The 15814-nt window shown below is 42.2% G+C and overlaps 1 protein-coding gene and 1 non-coding gene across 6 annotated transcripts in view; both read left to right on the forward strand.

Moving 5' to 3' along the window:
* Positions 1-15814, forward strand: part of LOC131682800 (ubiquitin carboxyl-terminal hydrolase 38) — a 354353-nt gene that overhangs the window by 167040 nt on the left and 171499 nt on the right. The window lies entirely within an intron of this gene.
* On the forward strand, positions 100-172 carry Trnaa-agc (transfer RNA alanine (anticodon AGC)). Its single transcript has one exon. It is a non-coding gene; the product is annotated as a tRNA-Ala (tRNA).

A 15814-nucleotide genomic window follows, 5' to 3' on the forward strand; every position in this document is an offset into this window, starting at 1 on the left:
TCGAGGAGACATTGGGGATCGATAGGTCAATTGGGAGGAATTGGAGGTTGCAGCGGTGATCACGATACTATTGAGAATATGTGATGACATCATCACAGTTCCTCGATGGCGGAGTGGTTAACGCACCCAACTAGCGACTGGGAGATCGCAGGTTCGATTCCTGATTGAGGACATATCTTTTCTCGGTGTTTCCAATAAAAAGGTGAATTTTCACCGTTTCTTCATTCTCACCGTTCCGGTCATTCGTTCTCTGTCTGTTTTCCAGTGGACACGTTCATAAAAATCCTTAAGAAAAGAAAAAAACCAAACAACGAATGGATTTGTCGTTAGCATCTGCTGATAGGGTTTGAGGCAGACATCAACATGCCCTCTCCATAGCTTCTACCCACTGCCAAAGTCTGGCGGCGACTGAGTTAGGTAGGGCAAACAGTGATAATAAATACCTCAAGCCTTGAGCGCAGTCCACTGGACCTAAAAATAGATAACGAGAGAGATTTGGCCCGATCGATGAGAGGGAGAGATGACGATCTGCTTCGAGGAGACATTGGGGGTCGATAGGTCAATTGGGAGGAATTGGAGGTTGCAGCGGTGATCACGTTACTATTGGGAATATGTGACGACATCGTCACAGTTCCTCTATGGCGGAGTGGTTAACGCTCTCAACTAGCGACTGGGGGAGATCGCAGGTTCGATTCCTTCTTGAGGACATATCTTTTCTCGGTGTTTCCAATAAAAAGGTGAATTTTCACCGTTTCTTCATTCTCACCGTTCCGATCATTCTTTCTCTGTCTGTTTTCCAGTGCACACGTTCATAAAAATCCTTAAGAAAGGATAAAAACAAAGACTCACGTCAAAACAGGGGCCATGCATAAATGACGTAGCATTTTGGGGGGTAGGAAGGGTATACCAAATTTGTGACGAAGTGTGACGAGGGGGGAGGGTAGGGTCAGAAGTTGTGCGACGTAGCATTAAGTTTAAAAACCCATTGTTTAGAGAAAACAATTTAATGATCATGCATTCCCAAGAGAAATAAATTTAGATTCAAACAAGTTACTTTTGATGCGGTTTTTCATGAGGTAAATTTTACGATTCGCGGAATTGCAAGTTCGCGAAAATACAAATGATTTTGTATGCGGATTTAACTTGCTACATTAGTTAGCTAATGTTGCTAATTAGTAGACTTAGTTTGAAAGCTGATTTAAATTTTCACTTCGGATTCAACCAAACAAAATTTAGTAATTTAGATGAACGTATGCTTCTTACAATCATTGGCGGCTGCACGATTGTGAACTGAGAGAACTTCTCTTCATGCTCCCTTTGACTTATAAAATTCAAAACAAAACTATCAACACTATATTTGTCATAAAATGGGCTTATTTTTCACGCAATTTGCTGTTATAATGAAAATGTTGATAAAAGTCGTCAAACATTTTGAAAGGACATGTAGGATGACGAGCCCATTTTCGCCATGTTTCTATTATCACGCCACCCATTTGAAGCCGTTGGTTAGAGCAGAATCTGCCATCTTTGTTCAACACATTGAGTCAAATGGTAGCACAACAATAGGGGCACTCGATTCGAGTTTTCGTTGAGCTCAAACACGAGCATTTCACTGTTTTCAGCGCATTTGTGTAATTATCTTGGTTCTTAACAACGAAGCAAAGCTGTTGATGTCAATTTTTACGCATTCCATTGATTGTATGACAAGAAATTAATGAAATAGTGAGACACCCTGCTTTGTATGGTGAAAATAGGCACTTCACCCTATTCAAAATAATTGAAAACGCTTTGCATGGAATGAGGGGGAGGGGGTAGGTAAATGCTACGTTATTTACGAGGGGGAGGTTAGAATTTTGTGACCAAATGCTACGTGGGGGCAGGGAGGGGTCAAAAATCGCCGAAAAAAAGCTACGTCATTTGTGTACGACCCCAAATGTATAAAAAAGTGTTCTTTCGGGCATTATAGCCGAAATTAATTACAATCGATTGGTGTGTAAAGAAGTATAGGCAATCGCTTTGAATTCGAAGTTATTTGCAAATTATATAAAATTTCTGTAGTTCTGCGTATTTTTCTCTATTTTTGTGAGAAAATATAAAAATTGTAAGTTTAGTTATTGTAGTCGAAATCAATTACAATCGGTAGGTGCATGTAAAGGCATAGGTCAGCGCTTTGAATTGGAGGTTATTTGCCAACTAAATGAAATTTCTCTACTTCTACGTATTTTTGTCTATTTGTTGAGAAAATATATAGATTTGTTCTTTCAGAAATTGTAACCGAAATCAATTACACTCGATTGGTACATAAAATTGTTTAGGTCATCCGTTTGAATTCGACGATATTTGCCAACTAAATGAAATTTCTGTACTTCTACGTATTTTTGTCTATTTTTTTGAGAAAATATGAAAATTGTAACCCGTCAGGGTAATAATTTAGCACTGGGTGGAAATATACCCTTTTTGCGTATACGCTCCGTAGAGTGTTTTGTTTACGTAAAGCTATGCTCACCACTGTTCCATACGATCGTTCACTTTTTTTTTTTAAATTTTGTTTGTTTTGCTTTTGTGAACGATTTTGTTGGTCTAGATAGGTGTAGAAAATTTTGTCTCGTATTTCTGTATAAATAACGTAGGGCTTAGGTAGGCCACCGCTCTCCTCTTGCTGCAATAAGTGTGCTGGATATGCTGCACATAGCGATGACAGCTATGCGGCGGCACTGTTTTTTTTTTTGTGCTGGTTTTGGTGTTTGTTTTGGGTCGAATGAGGAAGGCGGCCATCGAGTTTTGGAGAAAGTGACGAACCACGGCGATAGACAGACGTCCGTTTAGAAGTTTTTTCTCGGGAGTTTTCCGCCACTAGAAAACGTTCCAGTGCGCGCGTGTGACGGCAAATTAAATCCGTCAAAAGTGCCGGCCCGTGGTTCGGGCACAAGTGAATTTAGTGGTGCAGGATCGCCGTCGGGGGAAGCTAATTGTAAAGGAGTTTTCGCTTCCCCGGCTAACAGTTAAGGATCCGACGCACCCGCCCCTCTCGCTGCAGAGGATAAGTTGAACGAGCCTTGCTCTCCTCTGCAGCTAACAGTCAAGGAGAGGGAAGCAGGTAGGACAACGGCTCCACCTGAGAAGAGCACTGCGGTGTCTTCCGGGATTCCTTGCGGGGAGCAAGTGAATCCGGTGATTTGTCACCAACGTCGCTAGGGAGGTTCCAACAAAGGAGCCAAGCTCACCTCCCTAGCTAATTGTCAAGGACCGCTGCCGGAGCAGCCAACGACCTAAGGAGAACGCGGCCGTCATTGTCCCGGCCGGTCGGAGGAAACCGCCCGCCTTTCCGCCCGCAGCAGTGAATCACCAGCAGCCGTAGTGAAGTGGAGAGTTGGAGGACAATGAAGTCGGTAAATTTAGTAATTTATTTTGTTTACCCTTTTTTGTTGTTACGAACATTCGAAATTCTGTAGAGGCACCTAGGCCGCCCTGAAAAGAAGGGTTCGCCGGGCAAACAAGAACCCGGGTAGTGGGCACACCCTTACTTACATTTGGCGCACAGCGCAAAACACACTGAAAAAAATATTTTCCTATTTTGGAAAATATTTTTTTCTTTCGGAGTGTGGGGTGCTTCTAATAAATCGAGGATTTTCGTAGAACAGTCGGTGAGGTTTCTTCCGCAATATTGATCCGCGGTCGTATTGTTTATTTATATTTTTCATATATAATTTTTCGATTTTTTGTATTTTTCCTTTTTTGTCCGAATTTTGGATTGCGTTGTTTGTTTTTGGTCTGCCGGACGAGTAGTTTGAAGGTTGTTGTTGTTATTCGGTTACGGTGGCCAATCGCCTTGAATTCTCAATCCGATTTGAGACATTTTTTGGGCAGCTTGATTTCCTGAAATTTTAAGGGAATCGTTAGTGGGCGTAAAATCAGAAATTTTACCGTACCAGTACTTACATGCTTTGTGTCTTGGTGATTTATTCCAATATAGCGCAAGTTATGATGGTGTTGGAGAAATTCAACCAGGCGTGTGTGTTCATGCGCGTCAATCATTTACATTTCGATGAGCTGGATTTTGAGTTGTTATCTCGAAGCATTTTTATCTCCCCTGATTCGGATCTTTCGGGTGCCCAGCGGCAGCGGCGTCTTCGGGGAATTTTGTCGCATGAGCGGTCGTCTCGGAGGGAATTAGTTCATAATTTTCGAGGTGACGTGGGTGAAGAAAAGGAGATCTGCCTTGGTAAACTACTAATAATATATGTCCATCACTTCCAATCGAGAAACCGAAACAGAATACCGGATTCACAGTCCCGTACCAAACTCAGAACCAGCCTTACGGTCCTGAATGGACCGAACAGCGGGCGGGGCCATCCTATCCGAACTTTTCATCCAACGCGGGAAACGGATCGATGGCAGCTTCAAGGAATTACTCGCGAAACCCGCAACGCGTCGCTGATTGGAAAATGGACTAAATGAATTCTTGGACACCGTAGCGAGTTACGCTGCGTGTGAACTAATGTGCGAAGACGAACTTTTTAATTCTGCGATACATTTGTTCACTGGCAATGCTTTGACCTGGTATTAGGCTATGTGTGCGCAAAACCGTTGTTTAACTGGAACCATCTTGTATGCGAGCTCAAGGTAAATTTTGTACATCCTCAACTTGATGCTACGCTCAAGATGAAGGCTCTCCAGTGCCGGCAGATGCGTAACGAATCTTTCCAGGAATATTTCTTGGAAATGGAAAAAATATTTCATGCTATGACGGTTCCAATGGCACCGAGCGAAAAACTCGACGTGCTCAAGCGGAACCTGAAACCCGACTATAAACAAATGCTAATTTTCAGGCCAGTGAACACGCTCTCGGAATTGATGAGTCTTGGTAAATCGATCGACGCCTCCAAGACGCCGATTTATCAGAAAGTTTTCGGTTCTTCTCGGGAAGTTGCTGCTTATTTTGATAATCCACCTCAAAACAAACAAAAACAAAATCAGCAAAACCAAAAGGGAGGTGGACAGAATAACGACAACGCAAAATCCAAAACGTTTTGGAACAAGAATGCCCAACCGGCAGTTCTTAGTTCAAGCGATCCTCCTGAAAACCAGAAAAAGAAACAGCAAGGGAATCAGGATTCTATTCTATTCTATTCTAACCCTTACACAGCCAGTATTGAAAAGCATCCTGGAAAACACTGCAGTTATTCTGTAGTGTTTTTCTTATCAATATTGATATTTGAAGCATATTTTCATATGTCGCAAATATTAAAACGGCCAGGCCTACTGTGCAGGGTTGGGTTTGAAGATGTTTCGAAATTAGACGACAATCAAATTATTCATTAAATGAATAATTTAATTAACGAATAGTTTTGAATGTTAAAGGAGGAAGAAATGAGGACAACCGTACCGACCGTTTCAGTTTTAAGGGGATATATTAAATCGTTGGGAGTCACTTGGCTAAGAAGGTTAATGTCACTCCTTTGGTCCTTTGGGATGGGACAGAGGCTATTTACACCTTGCCCTGGCTAATAAGCCTAGGTTAAAGCGCCTTTACTCGCTCAAATCTGCAATATTGCAATTGTCGATTTGACTCGTACTCGATTTTGTTTGTATTATTTAATACAAACAAAATCGAATACCAGGCATATCAACAATTGAAAAACTGACACAAGCCCACCACTAATAATTTCACATATATTTCCGGTCTCTAAGCCGAAGATAACACCATGATTTTAAGAGATATCTTTTCAACGCATTGAACCTTCCTAACCCTGATGAAGTAGTGTAGGTAACTGGAAAATTCTAGCAAAATTGCCCTAGAGCTCCAAGCAATCACGCATACAATGACGATGGAGGGCCAAAAGACACTGTAAAATTACAATTTGAACGATCTCACCGGTATATCCATCCAGTCTTGCTTAAGCGCTATGAAGTTGAAAACTCTGATGTCTAGACTTCTGGCTCTGCTGATATTGAATCCGCGGCGTTCCTCGACTGAATCCGCTCTCACTTCTGAAGGAGCTAGAATGGAAATCGCAATCCAGGATAGTTTTCCGGCAGAATCCGGTTTCATGCTGCCGCCTACATCACTTCTAGCTTCAATGCTTCCGCGCTTTGTCGCCTTTTATTTTGAATATCCAACCTCTAAATACACTTGTTCCTATTTGCAGAGCAAAAATTGATGTGTCCCATACATAAATCAAGAGCTATAGAATCGAAACTTCACAAGGATTCACTTCACTGTCGATAGAGTTAACACAGATTTTCAAAACTCGGACGTAGAAATTCATTTCGGAAGCAAAATCACGTCCAGAAACAGCAAGGGAATCAGGATGGAAAGAATCTCGAGAGAAAACAATCAAAAACCCATAGAACCACCGCAGAAACTTATAATGTGTCTGGAGTATTTGGTGGACGAGCATTGTCCTCCCGTGCTCGGCGTCTGCTCCAATTGTGGAGACAAAGGACACGAACATGAGGAATGCCGGAAACCAAATCGGATCTTCTGCATCGTGTGTGGTTTTAAAGGATTTGATGTTTCTCGTTGCCCTTACTGCCTAAAAACGGGATCAGAACCAACTGAAGTCGCAGTTGGCAATAAAGCAGCGCTCCAAAGAACAACTAATAATTCATCCACAGATTTACGACAGTTTTCGACCGGCTCGTGATGAGGACTATGATAATTCGTTGTCTGTCGAAACCATCGTCCTTGATGACCCGTTCGATAACCGTCCATTTGCGATTGTCGCAGTGTACGGAAAATCCTTCAAAGCCTTGCTCGACAGTGGTAGTAACGCCACGATTATGACTAAAAAGCTATACCGAAAGTTTTCGAAAAGTCCCTTGAAAAGTTTGGAACGACCATTCGAACTACGTTCTGCAAATGGTCAAACCTTACCAATCATTGGACAAGCGTATCTCCCTTATACTTTTCAAAATTTGACAAAGGTCCTATGCACTCTTGTAGTAGAGCATCTGACCGTCAACTCCATTCTAGGTATGGACTTTTGGCGCGCCTTTGGGATTTCTCCTGAGATACAAAACTGTGCTCTGTTGAACTCAGGTCAGGAATCGGAAGACGACGAAGAAGACGAAGTACCGCGTGAGTCGATACTCACTTCGGAACAGTTAGCGCGCGTATAAGAAGTAAAGAAGTGTTTCCAGGCAGTAGAGCCCGGAAAACTAAGCCCAACCTTATTCACAGAGCACAGGATTGTCATCAAAGACGAATTTCAAGGTGCGGCACCCGTTTGCCGATATCCTTATAACATGAGCCCAAAGAAACTGTCTAAGGTCTGGGCAGAAGTTGACCGATGGCGGTCTATGGGAATTATCGAGGAGTCTGATTCGGATTGGTCGCTTAATATTGTGGCTGTCACGAAACCAGACGACTCAATCCGCCTTTGTCTAGACGCTAGGCCTCTCAATGAGCGTACTGTACGGGATGCATACGCTCTGCCCCACCCTGGGCGAATATTGGGCGGCTTACCCAAGGCGAAGTACCTGTCTACCATAGACTTGAAGGAGGCCTTTCTCCAGGTACCCCTGGCCAAGGATAGTCGCAAATATACCGCTTTCAGTGTTCCCGGCAGGGGTATGTTCCAATTTACTCGTCTACCATTTGGTCTCGTCAACAGCCCCGCTACTCTGGCGCGACTGATGGAGCAGGTTCTAGGACGAGGTAAATGGGAACCTTACGTTTTCGTCTACCTAGATGACATCATCGTGGTAAGCGAAACGTTCGAGCATCACAAACAGTTGCTCAAAGCAGTGGCCGATTGTCTAGCAAGAGCCAACCTAACCATCAATTTGGAAAAATCCCGTTTTGGAGTCCCCGAACTAAAGTTTCTTGGTTATTTGTTGAATCGGGACGGACTCAAGGTCAATTCTGACAAAATTCAACCGATTCTCAACTACGAGAGACCGGTTACCGTTACGAAACTTCGTCGTTTCCTCGGTATGTGCGGTTATTACCGCTGCTTCATCGATCGGTTCAGTGAGGTAACAGCTCCCTTGACCGATCTGCTCAAAACAAAAACCAAGAGCTTAGTTTGGACTCCGAGGCAGAACTCGCGTTCCTTAAAATTAAGGAACTTCTAGTCACTCCTCCAGTTTTAGTCTCACCAGACTTCTCCAAAGAGTTCATCCTTCAGACAGACGCTAGTGACGTAGCAGTCGTTGCTGTTCTGGTGCAGAAGTATCCCGAGGGTGAGAAAGTAGTTGTATACTTTTCGCACAAACTGACCACTCCCCAAAGGAACTATCATGCAACTGAGAAGGAAGGTCTGGCGGTGATAATGGCGGTTGAACACTTCCGAGGTTACTTGGAAGGTTATCATTTTCGGCTGGTCACTGATTCGTCAGCGATTACATGGATACTGAAGACTAAATGGAAAACCAGTTCACGTTTGAGTCGTTGGAGTTTAGAATTGCAACTCTACGACATGTCTATTGAGCACCGGAAAGGCAAGGACAATGTCGTTCCAGATGCGTTATCCCGGGCCGTAGCAGCCGTTTCAGCTTTGTCCACCTCAGACTGGTACTGTTCCATGAAGTCCAAAGTTATCCAAAATCCTGATGATTATGCCGACTTCAAAGTGGAAAATGATCAACTTTTCAAGTATGTAAACTCGAAAGTTGTTCCGTGCGACTCGCGGTTTAGTTGGAAACTCGTCCCAGCACCCGAGTTCCGTCAAGATTTGATCCAGCGTACCCACGAAAATTTGCTTCACGTGGGATACGATAAAACAATCCACGAAGTGCAGTTGCGATATTACTGGCCTCGTATGGGATCGGAAGTACGAAAGTTTATTCGAGAATGTGGAACGTGCAACGTGAAATCAAAGCTCCTTTCGTCCCAGTCCAGCCCGAAATGGGTCAGTCGCGTGCGACTAATGCACCATGGCGAATGGTTTCTGTGGACTATATTGGTCCTCTTCCTAAAAGCAAACGTGGCAATCAACACTTGCTTGTCGTCCTCGACGTCTTCAACAAGTACGTCATGTTAACCCCCGTTCGCAAAATCGCTAGTACGTCACTCTGTACGATACTGCGCGAACAGTGGTTCAATCGCCATGGTAGCCCGGAAATTCTGCTAAGCGACAATGCCTCCACTTTCACCTCGAAGGAGTTCAGTCAATTCATAAAACCAACCAACGTCAAACATTGGCTGAACTCCCGCTATCATTCGCAGGCTAACCCAGTGGAGCGAACAAATTGCTCGATAAACACCGCAATCTGGGCATATGCTCGAACCGAGCAGCGCAACTGGGATGTCCACATCAGTGATGTGGAGCGCATCCTAAATACTACCGTACATTCCTCCACTGGGTTTAGTCCTCATTTCATCATACACGGGTGTGAAATGGCATCTGCCGATGACATCAGCAGGATTTCCGGTGAGGGTGACCTAGAAACAAGACACCAACAGTTAGACAAAATCCGGGAGATTGTGGTCAAGAATTTGGCATAGGCTAGCGAGGGCATTCGACATCAGTACAACTTGCGCCATTGAAAGTTCTCCAAACCTTTTGAAACGGGACAAATGGTGTACCGTCGAAACATGAAGTTGTCGAATGCACTCGAGTCTTGCAATGCTAAACTTGGACCACAATACTTACCGGCAAAAATTATCACCAAAAGGGGTGTATCCTCCTACGAGCTGGAGGTAAAATCTTGGAGTTTGGCCAGCAAATCTCCTTAAACCAGCATAAAAACTTTTCCGTGCCGTCTGTGGACTGACGGTATGCTTTTATATGGATTACTCACTTGGGAGTTTTCCAAAAGCAGCCGTCAGTTCCCGACGGTAACAACACGGACTTTGGTCCGAATACAAAAAAAACAAACATTTCTCCGTCTTCTCTATTTTTATTAGGGAAGACCAACTCTTCCGCGGGAAGCTTTTTCATTAGCTACATGCATTTTTCAGAGCCACACTCGCGCAGTGTGGTAAACAAACATACGCACAACATATATGCTCTAGCACCGGTGACGGTTATGGTGGGGTGGAATTCTCCACTTAAAACAAAAACAAGTGCACTACATCGTACCGTCATTCGGTCAACGGTTGCATTAACCAAACACTATTTGCAGTGTTTAGCAAACAAAATATAATTCTTTTGCGCCCCACTCGCACAGTGAGGTAACCAAATATTCACATAAAATGTATGCCCCGGGGCCTGCCACTGCAACGGCGGGGTGAAATTCACCGACTTAAAAACATAAATTCTACACCGTGCAGTTCTTAAAGGCCCCGGCCGCATCAAATACATCATCTTCCGCCGTGTTCGGCAAACCAAATTATTCTAAAACCCCTTTCCATGGGGAACACTGGCACCCACTGGTGCACAAAATTTCATAAATTCTCCTTGTTTGGAGCACAATCTCACAAAAAAACAACTTTTCCCTATTCACCGGGGACACTTGTATTACGCGACTACTACTTCGGAGCCGACCGTAAACGAAATAACAACGCGAATAAAAATAATTTGCGAACGCCGATGTTTTGTTTTTATTTACGTTTTATGATGATTCATTCATCATGTCGATGGATGACACCATCATCAATTTTGATATTTTTCCCGATGTTCGCACCAAGGCTCAGCATCATGCAGGTGTGGCCCGATTCGAATCAGAGTGGTGTTCTTGTTAGGGGGATGTGGGTTAAAAAGCGCCTTGCGTCTTCGATTTCGAATCAAATAATAAAGTTTTATTTTGCATAATTTTGGGTTTGTGGTTAAACCTGGGATGGTTCGTTTGATTCCAGTGGGAATCATTTCGATATTTTTAAATTATAGACATTCTTTGGTCCCTCTCAAACGTTTCTTTTCCAATGTACGAAGCGTTTTAAGGCGAAAAGGGACGAATATACAATATACTTTTTGTCCGGAATGTCTGTGAGTGGGAGAAACGATGACGTGTTAAGCGGTATTGTGAATGTATGAGTGTGGAATCGAACAGAGTGAATGAATGTTTGAGTGAATGATTAGATAAAATTGTTTTGGGGTCAATTCGAAGTGCTTATCGGAATGTGAATGATCGAGTAGGCCAGTGATTGAGGATGAATGAATGGGATAATTGTATGAATGTATTTGGATTGAAACCCCAGCACAAGCGTATAGTACTGGTACCGTAAGAACACGAGGCATTTCTGGACAGTCGATGATAAAAGAACAATATAATGCCGACAACCGTTCCCCTGCAAGTTGAAACATTGAAAATTGTCAATGTCACTTGCAGAATTTTGGGAATATCGGTTGTTTCCGATTTTGTATTCGGATTGGATTTAGGGTTCAACCCATAGCCGAATAGTGACAGTGGCTGACAGCCTCTCGCTCCGCGTATGCTGCCAGTATTATCAGGCCAAACATGAGCAAACATTTCACCGATGAGGACACCCGGTCGATTAGTCTTTTTGAGATGAAAATTTATAAATTGCGTAAGAAATGATTAGGTGTAGTTAATTTTTCTTTATTTATGTATTTATTCATTTAGTTATTATTATTGTATCGGTGTTAGGTGTTAGGTTACAAAAAAAATTGTTTTAATTTTTTTTCCACCCGGTGTGGGCGAGATTGTAACCCGTCAGGGTAACAATTTAGCACTGGGTTGAAATATACCCTTTTTTGCGTATACGCTCCGTAGAGTGTATTGTTTACGTAAAGTTATGCTCACCACTGTTCCATACGATCGTTCACTTTTTCTTGTAAATTTTGTTTGTTTTAGCTTTTGTGAACGATTTTGTTGGTCTAGATAGGTGTAGAAAATTTTGTCTCATATTTCTGTATAAATAACTTAGGGCTTAGGTAGGCCACTGCTCTCCTCTTGCTGCAATAAGTGTGCTGGATATGCTGCACATAGCGATGACAGCTATGCGGCGGTACTGTTTTTTTTTTGGTGCTGGTTTTGGTGTTTGTTTTGGGTCGAATGAGGAAGGCGGCCATCGAGTTTTTGAGAAAGTGACGAACCACGGCGATAGACAGACGTCCGTTTAGAAGTTTTTTCTCGGGAGTTTTCCGCCACTAGAAAACGTTCCAGTGCGCGCGTGTGACGGCAAATTAAATCCGTCAAAAGTGCCGGCCCGTGGTTCGGGCACAAGTGAATTTAGTGGTGCAGGATCGCCGTCGGGGGAAGCTAATTGTAAAGGAGTTTTCGCTTCCCCGGCTAACAGTTAAGGATCCGACGCACCCGCCCCTCTCGCTGCAGAGGATAAGTTGAACGAGCCTTGCTCTCCTCTGCAGCTAACAGTCAAGGAGAGGGAAGCAGGTAGGACAACGGCTCCACCTGAGAAGAGCACTGCGGTGTCTTCCGGGATTCCTTGCGGGGAGCAAGTGAATCCGGTGATTTGTCACCAACGTCGCTAGGGAGGTTCCAACAAAGGAGCCAAGCTCACCTCCCTAGCTAATTGTCAAGGACCGCTGCCGGAGCAGCCAACGACCTAAGGAGAACGCGGCCGTCATTGTCCCGGCCGCACAGAGGAGTAGTTGGGGTCGAATCCTGGCCAAAATTATTTGCTGCAGTAATTGTTGTTATTATGCCTTAATATGAACTAAAAATAGACAATTACTAGTTTTTGGAACAATTTGGCATCTACCCACCTACCAGTGCAGAGGCCAATTTTCTATATCCTTTCGAATACTAGTAATTTCTAGGTGATCTTTGTGAATACATTTGTTTTTCCAGTTGCACAAACATTTGATCAGTGGAAAAGGGAGAAGAAAAGGGACGCCTGTGCATATTTTCATAGAGATACATTTTGGAAAACATAATATTTGGCCCTACCGCATTTCGGTGTACCTCAAATTAGTAAATATTTCAATATTTTCAAATCGCTTGGGATTGGAGGATCGGACAAGATCGGAAGAGTTCGAATATTTTTTGTATAGCCGAAATCTTGTTTTGTAATACTGTTTCAGCAACTTTGCCGGATCTAGCCGTATAATGTAACTTTTTTATCATACAAATTTGGAATAAAATGTTTAAAAAGGTATTTTTGAAAGTTGGTGCAATACGCAGCAAGTCTACTTTTTTTAGTTAGTTTTAAGCTGAAGTTAAACAAACGGTTATGTTGAACTAGGTTTTTAATAATATCGTCTTATTTAATACAGTCATCATCACTAGAAAGCGACTTTTCTGAATATATAACGAAAACTATTAAAATACCCCTTAAAATATCACCATTGGGCATACATGCAAAAATTCTTTAACAATTTGTGATATACTCCTAATTTTTCTACGTTATACAGTAGGTTCCTAGGTATGTAAAAAAATATAACGAAACAAAAAATTCGAAAAAAAAATATTTTGGTTTTTGGCCAAGAATTTGTTCTAGTTACTCCTCTGTGGGCCGGTCGGAGGAAACCGCCCGCCTTTCCACCCGCAGCAGTGAATCACCAGCAGCCGTAGTGAAGTGGAGAGTTGGAGGACAATGAAGTCGGTAAATTTAGTAATTTATTTTGTTTTGTTTACCCCTTTTTTGTTGTTACGAAAATCCGAAATTCTGTAGAGGCACATAGGCCGCCCTGAAAAGAAGGGTTCGCCGGGTAAACAAGAACCCGAGTAGTGGGCAAACCCCTACTTACAAAATTGATCTTTCAGAAATTGTAGGAGCAATTACAATCGATTGGTATATAAAGAAACATAAGGCTTTGATTTGAATTTCAAGTTATTTGCCAATTAAATGAAATTTCTGTAGTTCTATGTACTTTTGTCTTCCTTTTGAGAAAATATAGGAATTTGGTACTTTCAGAAACTGTAGCAGCCATCAATTACAATCGATTAGGGTATAAAAACTATAGGTCATCGCTTTAAATTTAAAGTTACATGACAAATATTTTGAAAATTCTGAACTTCTTCGTATTTACTGAACTTTTCCTACTACACACCATTACTTTGTAACTTACATACAGTATTGAGTTTCTCCACGCTTGTGCGAACATTTTGATATAATAGTATCCATATGTAATATGAAGAAATATTGAGTAAACATGTTACATTTCAAGTCGTAAAACTAAACAAGGCGTAAACATTTTTAAACAACTTTGTGCCACGTGCATTGTGAAAATCATACCGACTAAAACCTCGAAAAACTATAGTAACTTTTGAAAATCTACTATCTATTGCATACATTACAAATTTAGAAGCTCTGAGAATATCATTGGTGTAAGGAAAATTGAAAATGATTGACAAACGGCCGAGATATGATTGTTTGAGCTGTAAAGCTCATTTTGGCTGTACTGACTTTCAATTACTGTTTCTAGTATTACTTTTAATATACCAATTTGTTTTCCATTACTTTTTGATCGCCGTTTTTGTAAGAGATATCCAATGCTGAAGAAAAATTTGAAATCGGTGAACAAACAGCTAAGATATGGCCAGTCAAAGTAGCGTTCCCATTTTTTTATTCGCTGAGTTTGTTTTACTCTTTTCACTATAACTTACGGTAGACAACTCTATTTTTCAATTGTTTCAATGCGATGTGTTTACAAAACACATACCTTTCCAGTGGTAAAGATTTAAAATTGATTAGGTGATAGCTGAGATAAGACAGGCCAAAGTAAGCGTTCCCATTTTTTGACCCCTCTGGTAGTCCGCGTAACTTTTTACCCCCTTGGTATTCCGAGTGTTAAAGCTAAACTGATATCAATTCTGAAATGTAATTAGTTTAAGGAACCACCATTGGGGCCAGGCGGTCTGTTGGTGAAGGTACAACAAATGCACAATAAACTTCAATATACATTTGTTAAAATTAAAACAACCCGATGCAAGAGCATGGGAGGCATGGGCCTAGAAGCTGCTGGGCCCGCCATATGTTGACTACTCTCAACGTCTTTTTATAGTAAGGTTCAAAAGCCTGGCTTGTAGTTTATTGGCACTGTGTGGGATTCACGACCCACGTTCGTGCCTAACCACTAAAAACAATCCTTACTTTTCACGCCTTTCTTCCTCACGGAACTACGTCACGATATTACTTCATGGGCGGATCGTTGTGCTTTCGTCGCACCTCTTTCTTCTTCTTTATCTCGGAGTCTTACTTGGTTCATGGAATTGTTTGACATATGAGCTTTGATTGAACTCTATTCTTCTCTTACTTCTTGTCTCTGAGTCCTTGCGCCATTTAGCTCATTTTTCCGTGAGTCATTCAGCTCCCGGCCCTATCACGATCGACTTGGATACTGCCCAACGGTGAACTCAGCCTACTCCGACCGATAGTTCCCCGACGGAGGAATTTCCCCCGATACCGATACCCGCTTCCTTGAGCCATTTAGCTCCCAGTTTTGTCGAGATCAACTCAGATATTATCCTACTCCAACTGAGAGTTCTCCGACAACGGAATTTCTTTCGTTACCGGTGTTTGTTTCGTGAGCCAATTAGCTCCCCTTTTTGTCCCGATTCTGTTGGGTAGTTGTTGGCGGCTAATCTACCCTACCGCGAATTCTCCGGTGGTGGATTGCTCCCGATACCGATGTACTGTCAACGTCTGTACATCAACATAGGGACGCCACCCTCCTGGTTAGGAATGTTCGACCCCGCGCGAAATTTTTTTTTTTTAATTTGTTTCTCGCATCAATAAAATATTATTTATGCAATTTTATATAAATTGTAGTGATTTTAAAATAGTTTATATAAGGAAAAAACGAAAATATGCAAAATTTCAATAAAATTTCCTTTGGTTCAATTCAATCCATTAATTTTTCTTGGATCGGCTTTAAATTTAAAGATGTTTTTTATGCAAAAAGGAAACTTTTTCAGCCCGGCGATGTTGCAAAAATGGTCAGTCTAGTGGACATTACGATTGACAGCGCTTTCTGATTTACTTAATAGTCGATTGATCCGC

This window comes from Topomyia yanbarensis, chromosome 2, assembly GCF_030247195.1.
Source record: "Topomyia yanbarensis strain Yona2022 chromosome 2, ASM3024719v1, whole genome shotgun sequence".
In the NCBI taxonomy this organism is placed as follows: domain Eukaryota; kingdom Metazoa; phylum Arthropoda; class Insecta; order Diptera; family Culicidae; genus Topomyia; species Topomyia yanbarensis.